This window comes from Nerophis ophidion, linkage group LG07, assembly GCF_033978795.1.
Source record: "Nerophis ophidion isolate RoL-2023_Sa linkage group LG07, RoL_Noph_v1.0, whole genome shotgun sequence".
Taxonomy (NCBI): domain Eukaryota; kingdom Metazoa; phylum Chordata; class Actinopteri; order Syngnathiformes; family Syngnathidae; genus Nerophis; species Nerophis ophidion.
Genome location: NC_084617.1, coordinates 23,437,588 through 23,463,516, shown reverse-complemented (window position 1 = coordinate 23,463,516; position 25,929 = coordinate 23,437,588). Strand labels below are relative to the sequence as shown.

The window sequence follows — 25,929 nt, the reverse complement described above, 5'->3', positions numbered from 1 at the left end:
CTCCACACTTTGATTACAAGGACAAAACAAACATTGTCTTTTCATCACAAGCTCAAATGTTTGTTTCATTTAGATTATTATTTTTTTCTTTGATTGTCAATCTGAAAGTCTTCAGTGCAATGTTTACATTATACATGCGCGCTTGTGTGTATGTGAATGTGAATGTGTGTGTATGTATGTGTGTGTGGGGGGGGGATTTTTAATTAATGGAATTTTAAATCTCGTTTTCGATTTGGGCTTCTCCTGATCATCAAAAAATTGGAAAAACACGATTAATGTGCCGCTAAATGTTCATGCAAATTCCTGAGCTTAAAAAAAAACCCCGCAGCATGTCTACTTGATGTTTGGAATCTCACAACGGTTGCTGCTTTTTTCGCTAAAATGTCTAATCAATAATCACTGAACTCAATTTTTAAAAAAGTACAACCATATGATTTCTATGTTTTGTTCCTTTTCTGTCTTTGTTTTGTTTTGTATTTTACATAATATTTCCTTACTGCTTTCTTCCTACTTCCTTCCTTCCAAGTGCTGAGACACACCTGTTGCCACCTGGCAATTAGTCGTGTTTCCTAATGTCCACCTTCGAGGGATTTTTAGTCTCTGTAAACTGTTTTCCTTGTTTCTCCTATTTCAACTATTTCCACCGTTAAGTATTTTTACAGTTGTCCTTGTATTTAAATCCAAAGTACACTTTAGATCTCAGGTTGGACCCAAGTAACCCTCTCATCCTTAAGCCCAAAAACACTTGACTGATTTTAAAACAAAAATATGCATGACATTGTGCATGTTTGGTGTATGAATGAATGAATGAATGAATGAATGCATGGTGTATAAATATATGTTTAGTGTATAGATAATAAATGTTTGGCGCCTGAGTCAATGAATGTTTGGTGTATGAATCAACAAATGTTTGGTTTATGAATGAATGAATGGTTGGTGAATGAATGAATGGTTGCCGAATGAATTATTGTTTAGTGTACAATGAATACATTTTTGGTATGTGAATCAATGAATGTTTGGTGTATGAATGAATGAATAGTTGGTGTACAAATGTGAATGAATGTCTGGTGTGTCAATTAATGAATGTTTGGTGTATGAATGGATGAACGAATGGGTTGTGTATGAATGCATGTTAAGTGTATAGATTAATAAATGATTGGTGTCTGGATCGATGAATGTTTGGTGAATGAATGAATGAATGTTTGGTGCATAAATCAACCAAAGTTTGGTTTATGAATGAATGAATGGTTGGTGTATGAATGAATGAATTAATGGTTGGCGTATGAATAAATATTTTGTGTACAATGAATTGTGAACTAATGTTTGGTCTGTGTGAATGAATGAATGTTTGGTGTATAAATATGAATAAATGGTTTTTGTATGAATGTGAATATTTTTAGTGTATAAATAAATTAAAAATGGTGTGTGAGTTAAAGAATGTTTGGTGTATGAATGCATGAATATTTGGTGTTTTAATATATAAAAAAATTATTGTATGAATGAATGGTTTGTTGCTGTAAGAATGAATGAACTGTTGTATGGTGTATGAATTTGAATACATTGTTGGTGTATGAAAGTGAATACATGTTTGCTGTATAAAAGAATGTTTTGTGTATGAATGAATGAATATTAGGTTGATGAATAAACTAATGTTTGGTTTATCAGTGCATTAATATTTGGTGTATGGATGAATGTTTGGTGTATGACTTTGCATGAATGAATAGATGTTTGGTGTATCTGAATGAATATTTGGTGTATGGATTTATGCTGAGTGCCAAGCAGGGAGGCAACGGGTCCCATTTTTTTATAGTCTTTGGTATGACTCGACCGGGGTTTGAACTCACAACCTCCCAGTCTCAGGGCGGACACTCTAACCACAAGGCCACATGTTTGGTGTATGAATTAATTATTGTTGCTGTGCAAATGAATGTTTGGTGTATGCATGTGAATTAATGTTTGTGAGAATTAATGAATATTTGGTGTTTGAATGAATGAATGTTTGGTGTATGAATGAATTAATATTTGTTGTCTGGATAAATTCATGTTTATGGTATACTAATTGTGAATGAATATTTGGTGTATGAATGAATTAATATTTGGTGTATGGATGAATTAATGTTTGGTGTATTAATTTTAATGAATGTTTGGTGAATGAATGAATGAATGAATGTTTGGTGGATTAATGAATGCATGCTAGATGCATGAATGTGAATGAATGTTTGGTATATGCATTTTAATGAATGTTTGGTGTAGGAATATTAAATGTTTGGTGCATGAATGTGAATGAATGTTTGGTGTAGGAATGAATGAATGTTTGCTGTATGAATGAATGAATGTTTAGTGTATGGATGAATTAACTTTTGGTGTCTGAATGTGAATGAATGTTTGGTGAATGAATGTGAATTAATGTTTGGTGTATGAATACATGAATTTTTGTGCATGAATGTGAGTGAATGTTTGGTGTATGAATGAATGAATGTTTGGTGTACGAATGAATAAACTTTTGATGTATGAATGTGAATGAATGTTTGGTGTAGGAATGAATGAATGTTTGGTGCATGAATGTGAATGAATGTTTGGTGTGTAAATGAATGAATGTTTGGTGTATGAATTAATTAACTTTTGGTGTATGAATGTGAATGAATGTTTGGTGTATGAATGTGAATGAATGTTTTGTGAAGGAATGAATGAATGTTTGGTGTATGAATGAATGAATGTTTGGTGTATGAATACATGAACTTTTGGTGTATGAATGTAAATTAATTTTTGGTGTATGCATTTTAATGAATGTTTGGTGTAGGAATAATAAATGTTTGGTGCATGAATGTGAATGAATGTTTGGTGTAGGATTGAATGAAGGTTTGGTGTATAAATACATGAATGTTTGGTGCATGAATGTGAATTAATGTTTTGTGTATGAATAAATGAATGTTTTGTGTCTGAATGAATTAACTTTTGGTGTATGAATGAGAATGAACATTTGGTGTATGAATGTGAATGAATGTTTGGTGTAGGAACGAATGAATGTTTGGTGTATGAATGAATGAATGCTTGGTGTATGAATACATGAACGTTTGGTCTAAGAATGTGAATGAATGTTGGTGTATGAATGCGAATGAATGTTTGGTGTAGGAATAAATGAATGTTTGGTGTATGAATGAATGAATGCTTGGTATATGAATACATGAACGTTTGGTGTATGAATGTGAATGAATGTTGGTGTATGAATGTGAATGAATGTTTGGTGTAGGAATAAATGAATGTTTGGTGTATGAATGAATGAATGAATGAATGTTTGGTGTATGAATGAATGAACTGTCGGTGTATGAATGTGAATGAAATATTGGTGTATGAATGTAATTGAATGTTTGGTGAATGAATGAATGAATGTTTGGTGTATGAATGAATTAATGTTTGGTGTATGAATAAATTAATGTTTGGTGTACGAATGTGAATGAATGTTTGGTTTATGAGTCTAAATGAATGGTTGGTGTATGAATGAATGATGTTTGGTTGTATGAATGTGAATGCATGTTTGGTGTATGAATGTCAATCAATGTTTAGTGTATGAATTAATTAATGTATGTTTGGTGTATGAATGTTAATGAACGACAAAATGTGTCATCAACATGAATTGTTACTAACTTACAAGATACTTTATTGGTCTTGACAATTATATCATCCACATTGCTTGACCCCTGCTCCTCCACGTGCATTCTCAAAAATAACTGAGGCATAACAGGCTGTTATGTAAATGATAAAATACAAGCAATTAATTTAGTACAATGGTACATAGCTTCTTTGCCATAAGGTATTTTTAGCTATATGAAAGTGATTATTATTATTATTATTGCTCTTTAAGATCTTCTAGAATCTCCTGGATTGACAAACCAAACTGTTACTTTTTGTGTTGTTGTTGGAATCTGCTTCCTCACACATTGTCGTCGTAGAAAAGTCGATAGTCTTTGTTGACGCGCACACGTCAACGACACTGGGAGTCGTGTCAGCGCGGCGGCGAGTTAGTCCGTGCCCGTGCTCGCGTGCTGCCCTATTGATCAGACGGCGGGTAACCGGCGCTGATTATCAATACAGAACCTTACAAGGCGAGGCCTGGACCCTCGACACCGTCCCCGAAGGCTCAATTACAGCGGCGTGTTCCGGCCATGAGCTCGGCCTACAACAAGGTCAACTTTGGTGTCGGCTTCACATCATATTTGAAGGCATTATCCTCCTCAGTCCGTGCTGACTCAATTAATACCAAGAAAACCCTCATGGGCCTTCTTTTGCCCGTATAACTAAACACACACACACACACACACACACACACGTATATATATATATATATATATATATATATATGTCTTGATTGGATTATCCAGAGAATAGTGCTCGATACCGTGGTAGAGCGCAATATGTAGGTGTGGGAAAAATCACAAGACTACTTCATCTCTACAGAACTGTTTCATGAGGGGTACCCTCAATCATCAGGAGATTTTAATGGAAGCATTCACATACAATGGTTTGTATAGGGCACAGTGTGGGTGGGTACAGGCAGGCGTAGGGTGTGGTGATTGGCTCATGTGTTACCTAGGAGGTGTTTCCGTCTGTGGCGGCATGTTGAAATGATTTCACTGCGCTTGTTGAGGGATGATAGATCTGGATGATATATAATAAACAGTTTCTCTTTCAAGCATAGGTTGCATCTTTTATTACCACTGTTGTAAGGTGTGCTGGATGCAAGAATTTGCCATGTTATTGAATATTCAACATTATTGTCTTTGAGGTTCCAAATGTGTTTGCTGAGTTCTGTAGAATTCCGCAAAGTCTGGTTTCTAAAGGAGGCGTTGTGATTATTCCATCTTGTTTTGAACGCTCCTTCGGTTAGTCCTACGTACGTGTCGGATGTGTTAATGTCCTTGCATATTACCTTTGCTTGGTAAACGACTGATGTCTGTAAGCACCCTCCGTTGAGAGGGCATTCGGGTTTCTTGCGACAGTTACATTATATATATATATATATATATATATATATATATATATATATCCATATGTATATGTGTATGTATATATGTATATGTATATATATATATCCATATGTATATGTGTATGTATATATATATATATATATGGACTTGTTCTCCTCGGGTCGCCACCTTGTCGTGGTGGAGAGCCTTGCGTGTTCCAATGAACCTGAGAGCGATGCCGTCTGGAGCTTAAGCTCCTGGTAGGTTCAACCATGGCGGTAAGGTCGAGGGTGAGGTTCCAGACGAAGAGCGGCCCAAAAAGTCCTCAACGGCGGAGTGGGCGGATGATGGCAGCAGAAAAAGCTCCACAACGGTCACAAAGGCGGAAGAAGGCTGCAGCAAAGATGGGTCCCCAATTGTCTTGGTCTCCATGCCATTGGACCCTGGCCCTCCTTTTGTCAAGGACAGTGTGGTGGCTGCCTGTGCACCAGCCTCCCCACTTTATAAGATTCCACGCACAGGCGTTCTCCTGAAAGAAGAACTGCTATCATTGCCAGGGAACTGAAACGTTTCAAGGTCGACATCGCCGCCCTGTCAGAGACCCGCCTGGCTGAGGAAGGGCAACTAAAGGAGGAGAAAGGGGGATATACCTTCTTCTGGAAGGGAAAAGTGGCTGATGAGCCCAGAAACCATGGGGTGGGTTTTGCAATCAAGAATCGGCTCATCTCCCAACTCTCCGAATCTCCAGTAGGCATCAATGAGCGTCTCATGACCTTACGACTGAGTCTCTCAAACGATCAGATGGCCACAGCTGTGAGTGCCTATGCACCAACCTTGGACTCACAAGATGAAGATAAGGAGACCTTTTATGCAACCCTTGACCAGGTTTTATCAAACGTCCCAAAGGAAGACAAGATCCTCCTCCTCGGGGACTTCAATGCCAGGGTCGGCAAGGACCATGAGCTCTGGAAAGGCACCTTGGGCAAAGAGGGTGTTGGGAATGTAAACTCCAATGGAATCCTCCTATTATCTAAATGTGCTGAACACGAGCTCGTGATCACAAACACCTTGTTCCGCCAGAGAAACCGTTACAAAACCTCATGGATGCATCCCCGATCAAAGTGCTGGCATCTCATTGATTATGTGATAGTCAGGGCCAGAGATCGCAAAGATGTCAACATCACCAGGGCCATGATCAGCGCGGATGAATCCTGGACTGACCACCGCCTCATCCGATCCACCATGAACATCAAGCTGCGGCAGAAAAGGAGAACACAAAGGAAACATCTTCGCCCAAAATTCAACCTCGACAGCCTGGGAGACACAAACAGGGTGCAACTCTTTCAAGACACCCTAATTGAGAGGCTCCCTGAAGAATACCCAGAGGGTGTTGAGGAACACTGGAGGGCTCTCAAAACCACACTTCTTGAGACCAGCAGAGACACCTTTGGCTACAAGACCAGGAAACATCAAGACTGGTTCGACGACAACGATGTCGAAATACAACATCTAATTGACGCCAAAAGGAAAGCCTTCTGCACTTGGCAAAATGACATCAGCTGCATGGCCAAAAGGGACGCCCACTCCAAGGCAAAGGCACTTGTCCAAAGTAGAGTACGAGAGTTGAAGAGCCAGTGGTGGTTGGAGAAGGCCCTGGAAATCCAGAGACTTAAAGACTCGGGAGACACCAGGGGTTTCTTTAACGCCACCAAGGCCGTGTATGGGCCCTGCTATCGAGGCCTAAACCCTCTCCGCTCCAAAGATGGACAAACCTTGCTGAAGGACAATGTTGGTATCAGTTCCAGATGGCAAGAACACTTCAAAGAACTCCTGAACCGAAAGACCACAGTCGAGCTCGAAACCATCAACCAGATCCCTCAGTGTCCCATCATGGAGCAGTTGGGTCAACCCCCAACCGAAAATGAGGTCCTGGATGCCGTGAGTAAACTGAGCAACAACAAGGCCTCTGGACCAGATGGGATTCCAGCAGAAATCCTCAAGCAAGGAGGACCAAAACTCCTGTGTCACATCCATAGCCTGCTGGGCAAAATCTGGGATGAAGAGGAAATACCGGCTGAGCTCAGGGATGCCCTGGTTGTTACCATCTTCAAAAATGGCTCGTATATTGGCCAACCGGCTACTGCCTCTGTCAGAGAACACCCTACCAGAATCGCAGTGTGGCTTTTGTCCTGCCAGGGGGACCTCCGACATGATTTTTACAGCTCGTCAACTGCAGGAAAAATGTCGGGAGCAACATCTACCTTTGTACATGGCGTTCATTGACCTCACAAAGGCCTTTGACTCCATAAACAGAACTGCCCTCTGGTGTGTTCTCTCCAAGATTGGATGCCCAGACAAGTATATAAAGATCTTGCGACTACTCCATGATGACATGACGGCAACCGTAGTCGGCAATGGTGGATTGGAGACACCTCCTTTCAAAGTAGACACTGGTGTTAAGCAGGGCTGCATCATCGCACCAACCCTGTTCGCCATCTTCATTTCCACCATCCTCCACATCACCAGCCAGAACCTACCTGAGGGAGTCAAGCTCCTATACAGGACTGAGGGAGGGCTATTTAACATCAACAGATTCAGGGCAAAAAGCAAGGTGTTCACATCCTCCATCATGGAGCTCCAGTATGCGGATGACAATGCCCTAGTTGCACACTCCGAAGCGGACCTCCAGGACATATTAAACGCCTTTGCCAGAGCCTACAGACTCCTGGGACTTGACATAAACATAAAAAAGACCCAAATCCTATACCAACCAGCTCCTGACACACTCCCACAACCCCCCACAATTCATGTGGGAGACAACATCCTAGATAATGTGGATCAATTCGCCTACCTTGGCAGCCTTCTCTCTACAAGAGCTGTCATTGACGCAGAGATTCACCACCGCATCGGGTGTGCCAGTGCAGCCTTTGCCAGGCTGCGGAAGAGGGTTTTTGAAAACCGAGACATCCAGACAAAGACAAAGCTACTTGTCTATCAAGCAGTAGTTCTGCCCACACTGCTCTATGGAGCCGACAGCTGGACCACCTACAGCAGACATCTGAAGGCCCTGGAGCAGTACCACCAACGATGTCTCCGGAAGATCCTCAGGATCGGTTGGGAGGAGAGGCGTACAAACATCAGTGTTCTGAAAGAAGCCAACATCTCCACCATCACCACAACCATCATCCGACATCAACTGCGATGGACAGGCCATGTCATACGCATGCCTGACAACCGCCTTCCAAAGCAAATGCTGTATGGCCAGCTAAAGGAAGGAAAACGTACCCAAGGAGGGCAGAAGAAGAGGTACAAGGATAACATCAAAACCCACCTGAGAAAGTGTCACTTCAGCCTCAGCAACTGGGAGGGGGTAGCCCACCAGAGGAACATGTGGAGCAAGATGGTCCATGAAGGCACAACTCACCTAGAGAAGGACCTCCACCGTGCCGCAGAAACCAAGAGGCAACAGAGAAAGGAGAGATCCACCACCAACACAGCTCCTCACACCACAACCACTACCCAGTCAACCACCCACGCATGCCCCCACTGCGATAAAGTCTGCGGATCCAGGATCGGCCTCTACAGCCACCTGAGGACCCACAGATGACCAGACCCACCGACAGGAGGACAATCTTACTCGTCTCGAGTGATCGCCGATGATGATATCCATATGTATATGTGTATGTATATATATGTATATGTATATATATACATATATATATATATATATATATATATATATATATATATATATATATATATATATATATATATATATATATATTTATATATATATAAATCATATCAACATGCCATCATAGACAGAAACACCTCCTAGGTAACACATGAGCCAATCACCACGCCCCTACGCCTGCCTGTACCCATCCACTCTGTGCCCTATATAAACCATTGTATGTGAATGCTGCCATTAGAATCACCTGATGATTGAGGGAACCCCTCATGAAACAGTTCTGTAGAGATGAAGTAGTCTTGTGATCTTTCCCACACATACATATTCCGCTCTACCATGGTATCGAGCACTATTCTCTGGATAATCCAATCAAGACATATATATATATATATATATATATATATATATATATATATATATATATATATATATATATATATATACACACACACACACACATAGTCAAGGTTTGTGTGGTTTATCCATTATACAGTGCTCAATACCGGGGTGGAGCGGAATATACTGTATGTTAGGTCAGGAAAAAAATCCAGCGGCTATTTCATCCCTACAAGCCCGTTTTGCAGGTTTCTCTGCTCTTCAGGGGATTTTCCCTGCGAACCAGGCTTGTAGGGATTAAATAACCCCTGTATTTTTTGTAACGTATATATATATATGTATATAAATAAAAACAAACACTTAATAGATATATCTATGTCTATATTATGTGTATATGTTTGTGTAAATATGTATATGTATAAATATATATGCATGTTTATGTATATACATATGTGTACATGTACGTATATCGAGTACCTATACATTTTAATATTCACCATAGATCTATATATATATATATATATATATATATATATATATATATATATATATATATATATATATATATATATATATACATATATATATATATATATATATATATATATATATATATATATATATATATATATATATATATACACATATGTATGTATGTATACCTTAGGTCAGGGAAAAACACAGGCTATTTCCTCCCCTACAATCCTTTTTAGCAGGTTTCCCTTCTCTTCAGGGGATTTTATAATTAAATCCTCTGAAGAGCAGGAAAAACTGACTTTTTTATGACGTTATGACCTAACGTTTATCCCGCCCTACCCCGGTATTGAGCGTTGTATAACGGTACGATATACTACAGTAACCTCGACTATGTATGAATGTATGCATGTATGTGTATATACATTCTATGTATATCTCAGTATTGTGGACACTGCCAAACACCAAGAAGCTGAGAAGGCTTCAGTTTTCAAGAAAATGTTTTTTTTTTTTACAAAGACGAACGGGGGAAGGGGAATACATGTACTCAACTTAACTCATCATCCCAGTCGGGGTTCTTTTCATCATGCATTTCATCACATTAGCTTTGGTTGCCTGACAACAGACGACGCTTCAGTTAGTATAAAAAGTATATGCATGGAACATTATGTTTGTGAGAAAGTGGAATGTGCATCTTACCGGCCGACAGCGTCCCATGCAGAAGCAGAGTGAGCCCAAGTTCAAACTGCTGAATTTTTCCCTCAAGCTGATCAGAACTCGGGTGTCCTCCATTGGTGATTCGACACAGCAGTCATCATCTCCAGCTGATTGAGGAGGAATGCAGGTAGGTACCACCCCTCAACCAGTCTACTGGGCTTAACCTGGGCAAACCTCTGACCTCCAAAAGGACGCTGGTCAGACCGGCCTCCAAAGAGACACTTCACAGTATGTATGTACTGTATGTCCATATACTGTACATTCTATGTACGTATCGGTCTGTATTGACGAGGCTACTGTGATTTATCGTTATAAAGTGCTCAATACTGGGATAGAGCGAAATATACGTTAGGTCAGGAAAAAAACATGGAGGCTATTTGATCCTTACAAGCCTGATTTGCAGATGTCCTGCTCTTCAGCTCAAATTCCCCTGAAGAGCAAGGAAAGCTGTGAAACAGGCTTGTAAGGATGAAATATCGTCTGTGTTTTTTCCTGACCATACATATATCGGTATGAATGTATTTATATATGATTGTGTATATGTGTATATATATATATATATATATAGACATGCACCTGGGGATAGGTTGATTGGCAACACTAAATTGGCCCTAGTGTGTGAATGTGAGTGTGAATGTTGTCTGTCTATCTGTGTTGGCCCTGTGATGAGGTGGCGACTTGTCCAGGGTGTACCCCGCCTTCCGCCCGATTGTAGCTGAGATAGGCGCCAGCACCCCCCGCGACCCCGAAAGGGAATAAGCGGTAGGAAATGGATGGATGGATATATATATATATATATATATATATATATATATATATATATATATATATACTGTATATATGTATGTAAATATATATATATATATATATATATATATATGTATGTACATACATATTTATGTGTATATATATACTGTATATATATGCATATATATGTATAAATGTGTTTGTGTGCATATATATACGTACATCCATATATATGTATATATATATATATATATATATATATATATATACATATATATATGTATATACATATATATACTGTACATATATACACACATATATATATATGTATATATATATATGTGTATATATATATATATATATGCATATATATATATGTGTGTGTATGTATATATATATATATATATATATATATATATATACATACATATATATATATATTATTTTTTGTTGTTGTTGTTTTTTTATACATTCAACTAATTACATGTTTCTGTAAATTGTTTTTAGAGCAAAGTAACCAGTAACTATTATTAAGTACTTTTTAAAAGTTCATTTCAAAACACTGCTTTTTGGCCACACAGTATACCGTATTATCCGGACCATAGGCCACACCCGATTATAAGGCGCTTTGCCGATGAATGGTCTATTATGGATATGTGTTTATTCAAAACGCACACTGGATTATAGGGTGCATTACAGGAGTCATATATATATATTTTTTTTCTAAATATAAAATACCTCTTTGTGGTGTACATAACATTTGATGGTGGTTCTTTGGTCAAAATGTTGCATTGATTATATTTTACAGACCATCTTCAAGCCGCTTTCTGGCAGTCTCTTCAGGATCCGCTGTTTTGTTGGCGGTCTTATTTACGTGGCACACCTTCAGCAGCGTCTTTTCCCCGTCATCTTTGTTGTAGCGGTGTAGCGTGCAAGGACGGGAGTGGAAGAAGTGTCAAAAGATGGCGCTAACTGTTTTAATGACATTCAGAATTTACTTAAATCAATACCGGAGCAGCATCTCCTCATCCGTGGCTCACTAGTGGCACAACAACGCCGGAATCGTGACCCGTGAACAATTGTCTGACCGGAATTCTCTAATAACTAAAGTTCCTTGGGTGAATAATAAAACTTTTTGCGCTTTCATCGCGAGTTTACTGACAGATATAAGTAAGAACTTTACACTACTTTATATTAGAATTTGCAACAGCAGAGGATGACTGTCCCATAACAAGAAGGTAGAGAAAAAGAAGAATTGTATCGACTAGAATGGCTACAAAGGCAGACGCATCCAATTTTTCGGGATTTATGCAGATCCCAAATACAGATCAGCAGGCACCAGAAGGTAAGAATAGTTGCTTTTGCATAATATTGCAAAACAAAACGCCAGATAATGTCTTACCTTATATACACACCATAATAATACTCCTGTGTTTAATGCGCCAACAATCCATCAAACGGTGCGGCTTCATGGCTTACCAAATTCGTACTGAAACATTTTGATGGATTTTTGAGGGACATGTGTAATGTTCTAAATTTTCAATGGAACATACAAAATGTTTACATGAGTCATATTGCAGTCTACGGGTATCTCTTGTGTGTGACTGCCACCTACTAGTCACACTTATCATTTTACCATGTACCAAAAAAAATAGCTTCGAGGTCGGTAAGCAAAACCAGAACTATTCCGTACACCAAGGTGCACTGTCGAGTTTTGAGCAAATGAAAGGATTTTAACGGTACATAACCCGGATGCATGTTCACACACTCTAAGCCCCGCCCACTTTTATGTGGAATTTCTGCCAGTAAGTTGAAACCGTCAAAACAATCAAGTAAACAGTGAATCTGGAAAAACAGAAAGTTGAAAATGAAAACCTTAGACACACACACAAAAATATTAAGGGAGAGACAATAACAAAATTGAAGATTGTCAATGAAAACCAACAAAATATCCATTCAAAGTATTGTTTTTTCAATGTTTCTATTCATCTTCTTTGTTCAACATGGTTACCACGGCACAACTTGGTTCAGTTTTTCTACATGATATGTTTTTGTCCAAATCAAGACTTACTGGCAGTGTTTTGGCTCATCGGTCCACACATGAAATTCCAACAATAATGCATTTGTCAAAGCCTCTTCTAGTGTTTTGCATTTCTGTTCCTCATATTAGAGGTCACTTTTGATACGCCTCGACAAATTCCAATATGATATCGGACCACTAGCAGGGAACAAATCAAAGCCGAGCTGTGGTCGGGGCACAAGACCAGACCCTTTAAAACACTATGCTGATTAAGCAGATAGCTCGAGCTTTTAGTTCAGTCGTCAGCACGCTTGCTTCTCATGCCGGCAACCCGATCAGAGCTGTAGGAAAAATTTTAACTTAACGTTTTTCCACTCCACTTTTTTACAGTTATTTTACCATTATTTGGTATTGTTATTTTTACTGTTATTTTACAATTATTTTTACTGTTATTTTTAAAGTTATTTTATAGTTATTTTTACAGTTATTTTCTTGTTACTTTTACAGTCATGTTATCTTTTAATTTTACTTTTATTTTTACAGTTATTTTTGCAGGTATTTTGACGTTTTTGTAGTTATTTTACTGTTATTTGTACTGTTATTCTTTACAGTTATTTTTACTGTTCATTTCACAGTTATTTTACAGTTATTTTTTCATTTTTTTTTACTGTTATTTTACTGTTATTGTTATTTTACTGCTATTTTACAATGATTTTTACTGTTATTATTACAGTTATGTTTACAGTTATTCTACTGTTTTTGAACTGTTATTCTTTACAGTTATTTTTACTGTTCATTTTACAGTTATGTTACTGTCATTTTTACAGTTATTTTACTGTTATTTGTTATTGTTATTTTTACTGTTATTTTACACTGATTTTTACTGTTATTATTACAGTTATGTTTACAGTTATTTTACTGTTTTTGAACTGTTATTCTTTACAGTTATTTTTACTGTTCATTTTACAGTTATGTTACTGTTATTTTTACAGTTGTTTTACTGTTATTTGTTATTGTTATTTTTACTGTTGATTTACACAGATTTTTACTGTTATTATTACAGTTATGTTTACAGTTATTGTACTGTGATTTTTTACAGTTATTTTTACAGTTATTTTTACAGTTATTTTTACAGTTAAAACCAAGACTTACTGGCAGTGTTTTGGCCCATTGTTCCACCCATGAAATTCCATCAAGAATGCATACACTGCATTTGTTAAAGCCTCTTCTAATGTTTTGCATTCCTGTTCCTCATATCAGAGGCCACTTTTGATACGTGTCGACAAACTACAAGATGATATCGGACTACTAGCGAGGAACAAATCAGAGCCGAGCTGCGGTCGAGGGCACAAGACCAGACCCTTTAAAGACCGTGCTGTCAAGCAGATAGACCAAGCTTTTAGCTCAGTAGTCTGCACGCTTGCTCCTCCTTTTCTGTCAGATCTGTCAGTCTATCAGAGAAGTAGGAAAAACTCAATGCAGCTCTTTTCTGCTTCACTTTTATGTTGATACCAACTGTTAACTTAGTACTTGGTAATACTTGTTGGCACGTGACTGATGACGATTTCACCCACAATGCACTTGGAGACAAGATCGGCGACCCACTTGTAAGATTGCCCGTCGCAAAGTGAAATGTGAAAGTGAAAAAAAGACTCGTCATATGGCACGAAATGTGAATTTTTACGCCTTCTAAATCACTACAGTCAGATTTGTAAAAATAAAAATTTAGCAACCATGACTCATCCTGACCAGGGCAACCTGTCATAGTATAGTGCTTTAATCAGAGGTCATTTGGATTAAACTATTGGCATCCTCGGAGCTCAAGAGGATTAGTGATGGGCCATGACTCCATGTAAACCTGTATCGGACTGATATCAATATAGTGTCGGGACAACCTTAGCATAAACTGACACAGTAGCATTGACTGAAAGGTTTGAGGGATTTTTGAGTCATTCTCCTCAGATGGGTTGATTGCATTAAAATGTCTCATCAGATCAAGAAAGTCATTCATTTTGACAGGCCGAGTAATAAATAATTCCAATTAAAAGACTTACATGACACCTTCTTCTTATTCTCCTTGTGTCGTCGCCGTTGTTATTGTTGTTGTGCTCAAGTCTCAAGTAACTTGTGCTGCCTGAGGGGGGCGGGCTCAAGCATTGGACACACACACACACACACACACACACAGGGGTGGGGGCTGTTTAGCATGGAAGTGGGTGTAGACGTTAATTACGTGTTTTTCAGCCGAGGTCTGGTGACAGTGATTAGAGTGAGGGCTTTTTGGAGAGCCTAATGAGGAAACTGGCCTCTCCGTGGAGCTCTTCACGCTCGCTTCATCTACACTACAGTGTGTGTGTGTGTGTGTGTGTGTGTGTGTGTGTGTGTGTGTGTGTGTGTGTGTGTGTGTGTGTGTGTGTGTGTGTGTGTGTGTGTGTGTGTGTGTGTGTGTGTGTGTGTGTGTGGTTTCACTGCTGGGGGAGAAACGCTGTAAAATTGGACTTCTTGTCCAAAAGTTCAAATCATCCTGAAGGAAAACCTGCTTCATAACTGCTGAGACCTTAGCTTCAGTGCTAAACTAACAGTGAGATATTTGAGACCTTAGCTTCAGTGCTAAGTTAATAGGGAGATGTTTGAGATGTTGGCGTCAGTGCTAAGTTAACAGAGAGATTTTTGAGACTTTAACTTCAGTGCTCTGCTAACAGTGAGATTTTGGAGATCTTAGTTTCAGTGCTAAGCTAACAGTGAGATTTTTGAGACATTAGTTTCAGTGCTAAGCTAACAGTGAGATTTTTGAGACGTTAATTTCAATGATAAGCTAACAGTGAGATTTTTTGGAGACGTTAGCGTCAGTGTTAAGCTAACAGTGAGATTTTTGAGACGTTAGCGTCAGTGCTAAGCTAACAGTGAGACATTTGAGACCTTAGCTTCAGTGCTAAGCTAACAGGGAGATGTTTGAGATGTTAGCGTCAGTGCTAAGTTAACAGTGAGATTTTTTAAACTTTAACTTCAGTGCTATGCTAACAGTGAGATATTTGAGACCATAGCTTCAGTGCTAACCTAACAGAGAGATTTTTGAGACGTTAGTTTCAGTGATAAGCTAACAGTGAGATTTTTGAGATGTTAGCGTCAGTGCTAAGCTAACAGTGAGATTTTTGAGACTTTATCTGCAGTGCTACGCTATCAGTGAGATTTTTGAGACCTTACCTTCAGTGCTAAGCTAACAGTGAGATTTTTGACACGTTAGTTTCAGTGACAACCTAACAGTGAGATTTTTGAGTTGATAGCGTCAGTGCTAAGCTAACAGTGAGATTTTTGAGACCTTAGCTTTAGTGCTATGCTAACAGTGAGATTTTTGAGACCTTAGCTTTAGTGCTAAGCTAACAGTGAGATGTTTGAGACTTTAGCTTCAGTGCTATGCTAACAGTGGCCGTTTTGATACGTTAGCTTCAGTGCTATGCTAATCAGGAGATTTTTTAGATTTTAGCTTCAGTGCTAAGCTAACAGTGAGATTTTTGAGACGTTAGTTTCAATGATAAGCTAACAGTGAGATTATTGAGACGTTAGCATCAGTGCTAAACTAATAGTGAGATTTCTGAGACTTTAGCTTAAGTGCTATGCTAACAGTGAGATTTGTGAGACTTTAGCTTCAGTGCTAAGCTAACAGTGAGATTTTTGAAACGTTAGTTTCAGTGATAAGCTAACAGTAAGATTTTTGAGACGTTAGCGTCAGTGCTAAGCTAACAGTGAGATTTTTGAGACTGTAGATTCAGTGCTACGGTATCAGTGAGATTTTCGAGACCTTAGCTTCAGTGCTAAGCTAACAGTGAGATGTTTGAGATGTTAGTTTCAGTGATAAGCTAACAGTGAAATTTTTGAGATGTTGGCATCAGTGCTAAGCTAACAGTGAGATTTTTGAGATGTTAGCATCAGTGCTAAGTTAACAGTGAGATTTTTGAGACTTTAACTTCAGTGCTCTGCTAACAGTGAGATTTTTGAGACCTTAGCTTCAGTTCTAAGCTAACAGTGAGATTTTTGAGACGTTAGTTTCAGTGCTAAGCTAACAGTGAGATTTTTGAAACGTTATTTTCAGTGCTAAGCTAACAGTGAGATTTTTGAGACGTTAGTTTCAATGATAAGGTAACAGTGAGATTTTTTGGAGAAGTTAGCGTCAGTGCTAAGCAAACAGTGAGATTTTTGAGACGTTAGCATCAGTGCTAAGCTAACAGTGAGATTTTGGAGACTTTAGCTTCAGTGCTCTGCTAAGAGTGAGATATTTGAGACCTTAGCTTCAGTGCTAAGCTAACAGGGAGATGTTTGAGACCTTAGCGTCAGTGCTAAGTTAACAGTGAGATTTTTGAGATGTTAGCGTCAGTGCTAAGTTAACAGTGAGATTCTTTAAACTTTAACTTCAGTGCTATGCTAACAGTGAGATATTTGAGACCTTAGCTTCAGTGCTAACCTAACAGTGAGATTTTTGAGACGATAGTTTCAGTGATAAGCTAACAGTGAGATTTTTTAGATGTTAGCATCAGTGCTAAGCTAACAGTGAGATTTTTGAGACTTTAGCTTCAGTGCTAGGCTAACAGTGAGATTTTTGAGACCTTAGCTTCAGTGCTAAGCTAACAGTGAGATTTTTGAGATGTTAGTTTCAGTGATAAGCTAACAGTAAGATTTTGTAGACTTTAGCTTCAGTGCTCTGCTAACAGTGGCCATTTTGATACGTTAGCTTCAGTGCTATGCTAACAGTGAGATTTTTGAAACCTTAGCTTCAGTGCTAAGCTAACAGTGAGCTTTTTGAGATGTTAGTTTCAGTGATAAGCTAACAGTAAGATTTTGTGGACTTTAGCTTCAGTGCTCTGCTAACAGTGGCCGTTTTGATACGTTAGCTTCAGTGCTATGCTAATAGGGAGATTTTTGAGACCTTAGCTTCAGTGCTAAGCTAACAGTGAGATTTTTGAGACGTTAGTTTCAATGATAAGCTAACAGTGAGATTTTTGTGACGTTAGCGTCAGTGCTAAGCTAATAGTGAGATTTCTGAGACTTTAGCTTAAGTGCTATGCTAACAGTGAGATTTGTGAGACTTTAGCTTCAGTGCTAAGCTAACAGTGAGATTTTTGAAACATTAGTTTCAGTGATAAGCTAACAGTAAGATTTTTGAGACGTTAGTTTCAGTGCTAAGCTAACAGTGAGATTTTTGAAACCTTAGTGTCAGTGCTCACAGAAAGATTTTTGAGACGTTTGCTTCCGATCTACGCTAACAGTGAGATTTTTTAGACCTTAGCTTCAGTGCTAATGTAAGAGTAAGATTTGTTAGTATGTTAGCTTCACTGCTAACAGTAAGATGTTAAAGACGTTACCTTCACCGCTAAGCTATTAGTGAGATTTTTGAAACGTAAGCTTTAGTACTGAGCTATTAGTAAAATTTTTGAGATTTTAGCGTTAGCGCTAAGCTAACAGTGAGAGTTTTGAGAATTTAGCTTCAGTGCTACACTAACAGTAAGATTTTTGAGACCTTAGCTTCAGTGCTAAACTAACAGTGAGATTTTTGAGACATTAGCTTCAGTGATAAGCTAACAGTGAAAGTTTTGAGACGTTAGCTTCAGTGGTAAGCTAACAGTGAGATTTTTTTTGAGACATTAGCTTCAGTGATAAGCTAACAGTGAAAGTTTTGCGATGTTAGCTTCAGTGGTAAGCTAACAGTGGTAAGCTAACAGTGAGATTTTTTAGACCTTAGCCTCAGTGCTCACATAAATATTTTTAAGACGTTTGCTTCCGATCTACGCTAACTGTGAGATATTTTAGACCTTAGCTTCAGTGCTAATCTAAGAGTAAGATTTGTTAGTATGTTAGCTTCACTGCTAACTGTAAGATGTTAAAGACGTTAGCTTCACCGCTAAGTTATTAGTGAGATTTTTGAAACGTAAGCTTCCCGGCCAAGCCAGGAATGAGATTTTGGGGACGTTAGCTTCAGTGCTATGCTAATAGTGAGATTTTTAAGATATTAGCTTCAGTGCTAACGGGGATATTTTTGAGACCTTAGCTTTAGTGCTAAGCCAACAGGGAGATTTTTGAGACGCTAGCTTCAGTGCTAAGCTAAGTGTAAGATGTTTTTTTACATGTTTGCTTTACTGCTAACAGTAATAATTTAAAGACATTAGCTTCAGTGCTAATAGTAAGATTTTTGAGACATTAACTTCAGTCTTAACAGTGAGATTTTTAAGACGTTAGCTTCAGTGCTAAGCTAACAGTGAGATGTTTAGCTTTAAAGCTTCAGTGTTCACAGTAACATATTTGAGACAATAGTTTCATTGCGAAGCCAAGAGTAAGCTTTTGGAGATGTTAATCTCAGTGCTAGAAGTAAGATTTTTTAGAAGTTAGCTTCAGTGCAAAGTTAACAGTGAGAATTTTGAGACCATAGCTGTAGTACTAACAGTGAGATTTTTTGACACGTTAGCTTCAGTGTTCACAGAAAGATTTTTGAGACATTATCTTCAGTGCTAAGCTATTAGTGAGATTTTTGAGACGTCAACTTCAGTGCGAAGGAAAGAGTAAGATTTTGGAGACCCTAGTTTCAGTGCTAACAGGAAGCTTTTTGTGACGTTAGCTTCAGTGCCAAGCAAATAGTGAGATTTCTGAGACTTTAGCTTCAGTGCTAACGAGGATATTTTTGAGGCCTTAGCTTTAGTGCTAAGCCAACAGTGAGATTTTTGAGACATCAGCTTCAGTGCTAAGCTAAGAGTAAGATTTGTTGACATGTTAGCTTCACTGCTAACGGTAAGATTTTAAAGATGTTAGCTTCAGTGCTAAGAGTAAGATGTTTGTGATGTTAGCTTAAGTGCTAACAGGAAGATTTTTGAGATGTTAGCTTAAGTGCTAACAGTAAGATTTTTGAGAAGTTAGTTTCAGTGCTAACAGTAAGATTTTTAAAAAGTTAGCTTCAGTGCTAAGTTAATAGTGAGAATTTTGAGACAATAGCTGAAGTGCTAACGGTGAGATTTTTGAGACGTTAGCTTCATTGCTAAGCTAAGAATACGATTTTTGACACATTACCTTCAGTGCTAACAGTAAGATTTTTGAGACATTAAGTACAGTGTTAAGCTAACAGTGAGTGATTTGAGATGTTAGCTTCAGTGCTAAATTAATAGTGAGATTTTCAAGACAAAAGCTTATGTGCCAACGGTGAGATTTTTTTTTTTAGATGTTAGCTACAGCGCTAAGCTAATTTTGAGCATTTGTTCGACTTTAACTTCATTGCTAACATATTTTTGAGACATTAGATACATCCATCCATCCATCCATCCATCATCTTCCGCTTATCCGAGGTCGGGTCGCGGGGGCAACAGCCTAAGCAGGGAAACCCAGACTTCCCTCTCCCCAGCCACTTCGTCTAGCTCTTCCCGGGGGATCCCGTGGCGTTCCCAGGCCAGCCGGGAGACATAGTCTTAGATACAGTGCTGAGCTAACAACTCCAGCTTCATTTTTTTTTACATGTTAGCTTCAATGCTAACAGTGCTTCTTTGCTAACAGATTTTTGAGACATTAGATACAGCGCTAACCTAACAGCTTCAGCTTCATTGCTAAGCTCAGAATACTATTTTTGACACGTTAGCTTCAATGCTAACAGTGATATTTTTGAGATTTTAGATACAGTGCTAAGCAAACAATGAGAGTTTTGAGAAGTTAGCTTCTGTGTTGAGCTAACAGTATACATTTTGAGATGTTAGCTTCAGTGTTAAGCTAACATTAATATTTTTGCGGTGTTAGCTTCAGTGCTCTAAACTAACTGTTAGCTATTTAAAACGTTAGCTTCATTGCTAAGCTAACATTAAGTGTTTTGAGGCGTTCACTTCAGTGCCAAAGTAACAGTCGGATTTTTGAGACTTTAGTTTCAGTGCTTAGTTAACGGTCAGATTTATGAGACGTTAGCTTCAGTGCTAACAGTCAGATTTTTTTAGCTGCTTCTTCCTGCTGGAGCGCTGTGGATGTTGGAGTCTGAAGGTCTGTGGAGAAATAGTGGCCTGGTCGAGCAGAGCAGACAGGAACGCTCTTGTGAGGTGAGGAAGAAATGACCCGTTTAAAGGCAGAGATTTAACGTTCAGTCAAATGTGCACAAAGGTTCTAACCGCTCCGACCCGGCGGTGCTGTGATCCGCTGCACGGCTTCATTGCTACCGTTTACTTTGATGAGGCTGACTTGAGACAGTTCTCACTTTGAAAGAACGCTTCTTTCCAGGCGCCTCTGTCCAAAGCTTCCGGTATCACATTTGTGCCGACGCCGACGTCAGCCCGCGCTTCATTTTACGCACCATTTTGTCCCCAAAGTCCATTAGCGGGCCGCCGGCGACAAATTTAGCCCGCCGATAAAAAGAGCGAGAGCCCCGCCTCGGTCAGCGTGATGGCGCCTTGGTCTCGGTATTAGTTCTCGCACAACTCTGTGCTCAATTAAAGACCGTTCCGTATTTAAATGCGAAGTCGGTGAAAAGAACTTTTTAAAAAGCTTCATTTCTATCGGGACGACTCAGACGTGAAATCATTCATCAAGGGGCGGCCATGCGGGAAATCTCACTGTCGGCCATTACGCCGCCTCACACAGGAAGTGAATCCCCACCCCCCGCCCTACCCCGTCTCGTTTTTTTTTAAGAAGTTAAACACATGAAACAGAAAGAGAGAGAGAGAGAGAGAGGGAAGAATGAACTGTCAAACTTCTTCCAGTTTCTCATTAAGTCCATCTATATACCGATACTTTTTCCCCACTACGCTTTGAACCCTGCGGCTTGTAAACCGGTGTGGCTTAATCATGGATTTTCTTTGCTGACGGCCATAATGCAAACGGTGTGTGTGACAGACTCGCACTATCCGGGTTCCACTGACCGCCAAAGAGGGACATGACGTCGAGCAGTTTGTGACTTCTGTTTATTTTGTTAAAGGGGAACATTATCACCAGACCTATGTAAGCATCAATATATACCTCGATGTTGCCGAAAAAAAAACATTATATTTTTTAAACCGATTTCCGAACTCTAAATGGGTGAATTTTGGCAAATTAATCGCCAAATTAATCGGTGACGTCACATAGGTAGTCAATCCGCCATTTTCTCAAACAGTTTACAATCACAGAGTCAGCTCTGTTATTTTCCGTTTTTTCGACCGCTTTCCGTACCTTGGAGACATCATGCCTCGCCGGTGTGTTGTCGGAGGGTGTAACAACACGATCAGGGACGGATTCAAGTTGATTTACGTGGAGTGTGCATCGATTAGCACGGCATGCTAATCGATGCTAACATGCTATTTAGGCCATTTGTATGTACATTTTACCGGCGATGCTACGACAGACATGGCACAGAGATGTATTGATACCCTGCGACACTCAAAGCAGATGCATTTCCAATGATAAAGTCAACTAAATCACAAAGGTGAGGTTTGTTGATGTTATTGACTTATGTGCTAATAAGACATATTTGGTCGCGGCATGACTGCCAGCTAATCGATGCTAACATGCTATTTAGGCTAGCTGTATGTACATTTGTAGCTATATTTGCATCCAGCCTTTCCCTCCACCCACATTTAATGCCAAACAAACACTTACTAATCGACGGATTTAAGTTGCTCCAGTGTCAAAAGATGCCAAAGTCCCTCGTTTTGGTCTGCACATTTTACCGACGATGCTACGACGGACATGGCACAGAGATGTATGGATACCCTGCGGTTAGAAGGCGATCGTCGAATAGCGTCAAAAGCTATTCGCTCAATAGCTTCAGTTTCTTCTTCGTTCTCTGCTGCTGCCCTTTTACTCATTGCGAGATTAGAGGATTGGTCCCAGGTGGGCAATCCACGCACCTGATTTTGTTTACGGCGTCGATCCTGGCGTGCCCCGCCTCGCCGCTGGCCCGATGGCCACGCCTCCTTGCCGCCATCTTGGAGTGGGCCCCAGCGTACCCCGCCTCGCTGCCGGTCTGTTGGCCACGCCTCCCAACAGTGTGTAATTGTTTGTGCTGTGTGGCCATTGTTCGGATGATGAAAATGGGTAAAAAGGGTTTCTTGCTGTTTAAACCGGAAGTAGCAGTGCTATTCTGTCTTTTTATCATCCATTGCATTTCTACTCGTATGGATACTTCATTCCTCACTCCAGGCATCCTTTGGATGAGTTTGTTCACTGCATGTGCTGCGAGGTGAAGGCCAACAGTCTATCCTGCTGCTTAAAGCTTTGAACCGGATGTACAAGTGCCATTCCGTCTTCAACTCTTCCATAGCGTTTCTAATCGTATGGATACTTATTTTCCTTATTTCAAGCAACGTTTTAATGTTTTACAATATAACTAAAACTATTCCTACTTACTAAACCATCCCATGTGTGATGTCTGTAGGAGTGTTTTCATGCATATTTGTAATGTAATGAAACTTGAACAATTTCCCTTGTGGATCATTAAAATTTGTCTAAGTCTAAGTTAGTGCTGTTAGCATTGATGTCAGGTTCAAACACTGATGACATCTATTAAACAAGACAAGAAGCAAAGAATTAAACAGAGACAGAATTAAATTTGGCTCCATTGAGGAGAGATGTCTGGACTGTACTCATGTGCAGTCTCACCACGCTCCGGCGAAAGATTGTACGCCTCCTCTTTTATTTGGACTTTCCCTGATTACATGGCAACAGCTGTTTCTAAGGGACGGGGGTCGTAAAATAGCCATCGCCTTTGATTACAACAGTTCAAAGAAAAAGTCGTATAACAGTTCAAAGAAGAGGTGCCTGGAACTTGGGCAGATCCTGCTTTCTCTCTGATTTGTAGTTCTCGGGTCAAAACAAACCCTTTCTGTGGATTACAATACATGAAAGAAATATAACACCTTCATGTTGCTTCCCATCCTACAGGGTGGAGTTTTACAAGCCTTCTTCTTGTTAGGTTCAAAGACAGCTTTTGTCTTCTCGCCGGGAACTCATTGAAACACAAAGTTTTGTGATAACTTAGGTACAATTATTCTGATAATTAGCTAATATGCTAACATGTTTACAAGTGACTTTGTTAGTATTATTAACTTACAATCGCAATTTCAGTAAATTCACCAAACCGTCACGATGGAGTTATTGAGTCCGTTAGCATTGCACAGCTAGTGGGTCTATGACGATGATTTCCGTTTTGTTTGATCAGCCGTCTTACTGCCCTGTTACAGACGCCGTTTGGAAACAATTGTATATCCATCCATCCATCCATTTTCTACCGCTTATTCTCTTTGGGGTCGCGAGGGGTGCTGGTGCCTATCTCAGCTACAATCGGGTGGAAGGCGATGTACACCCCGGACAAGTCGCCACCTTATCGCAGACAATTGTATATATAGATATAAACATTAAAAAAATATTTCGGAGTAAACAACTCAAAAAAACAAACAAACTGGCAGTTCAGTTGTTTGAACTTTACTGTAAAATTGATGGTAGTTTTTACACAAATTTACTGTAAATTGAAAAAGGATATTACCGCAAATTTTTACTTCTTTTTTTTTGTTGTTGGTTGGTTTGTTGTTTTGACTGGGGTTGTTTTATTGTTATACTCACGGTTATTTTACAGTTATTTTTTACAGTTATGTTTTACAGTTATTTTTATTGTTATTTTTACAGTTATTTTACTGTTATTTGTAATGTTATTCTCTACAGTTATTTTATTTTTTTAATTTTACTGGTATTTTTACAGTTATTTTACTGTTATTTGTACTGTTATTCTTTACAGTTATTTTATTTGTTATTTTTTACAGTGATTTTTACAGTTATTTTACCGTTTTTTATTTTTTTACTGTTATTTGTACTGTTATTCTTTACAGTTATTTTATTGTTATTTTAATGGTTATTTTTACAGTGATTTTTACATTTATTTTTACAGTTAATGTTAGTCATTTTACTGTTATCTGTACTGTTATCCTTTTCAGTTATGTTTTCTTTTAGTTTTACGGTTATTTTTACAGCTGTCTTTACAGTTATTTACTGTTATTTTTACAGTTATACTACTGTTATTTGTACTGTTATTCTTTACAGTTATTTTATTGTTTTTTACAACTATTTTTGTTATTTTACTGTTGATTTTATAGTTATGTTACTGTTATTTTTACAGTAATTTTACTGTTATTTGGACTGTAATATTTACATTTATTTTATTGTTATTTTTCCATAATTTTTACAGTTATTTTACTGTTAATTTTACAGTTTTTTTACTGTTATTTTTAAAGAATTGTTTTAAAGTATTTTACTGTTATTTGTTATTATTATTGTTACTGTTATTTTACGATTATCTTTTACTGTTATTTTTACAGTTATTTTTGGAGTTAATTTTACATTTAATTTACTGTTAACTATACTGTTTATCTTTACAAATATTTAAATTTTATTTTACTGTTATTTTACTGTTAATTTGAACTAAAACTGAAGTTGAACAATTTCTCCTACAAAACAGGAGTAAACACAAACAATAGAAATATCAGCACTGAGAGAGTGACCCGAGCTATCTAAAGGTCGAAGCATTTTCTAAAATGGTTACCCGTCTCTCATGCTTTTTTCCATCCTGGTTTCCACACATTGGGAGAAACTGAAACTGAAAGTTAACTTGGACACACCTCCTTATTCACACTCTCGCCAAGCTGGTACCTCTTCTCCAGGACTCTAAAAGCATAGAAACATGCAAGGATAGAAACATGAATCTATTCCTGTGACAGTTGGAACTGGCATCAACGTTCTTTCTTCTTGATGTCCGTCGGCGTTCATCTGATTGGTTCTCGCCTCCATCACGACGGTTCCTGTTTACGCTCGTCACTTGTCTCAAGGCGTGCACGCTTGTCACGCTAATTGGTTTATTTTTACCTTCACCAACGCGGAGAAGCCTTCTTTTCACGTTGAAGACAGAAAAGCAAAGAGGCCTTAATGAGCTGGTGAGCATCAGCCAATCAGACGAGGAGCTTCTAACGAGCGCTCGTCTCTGCCCTTGACGGGTTTGGGCCGAG

The 25,929-nt window shown here is 38.6% G+C and overlaps 1 protein-coding gene across 6 annotated transcripts in view; it reads left to right on the top strand.

Moving 5' to 3' along the window:
• The window catches only part of LOC133556071 (RNA binding protein fox-1 homolog 3-like), a 981,253-nt gene that overhangs the window by 770 nt on the left and 954,554 nt on the right, over positions 1-25,929 (top strand). The window lies entirely within an intron of this gene.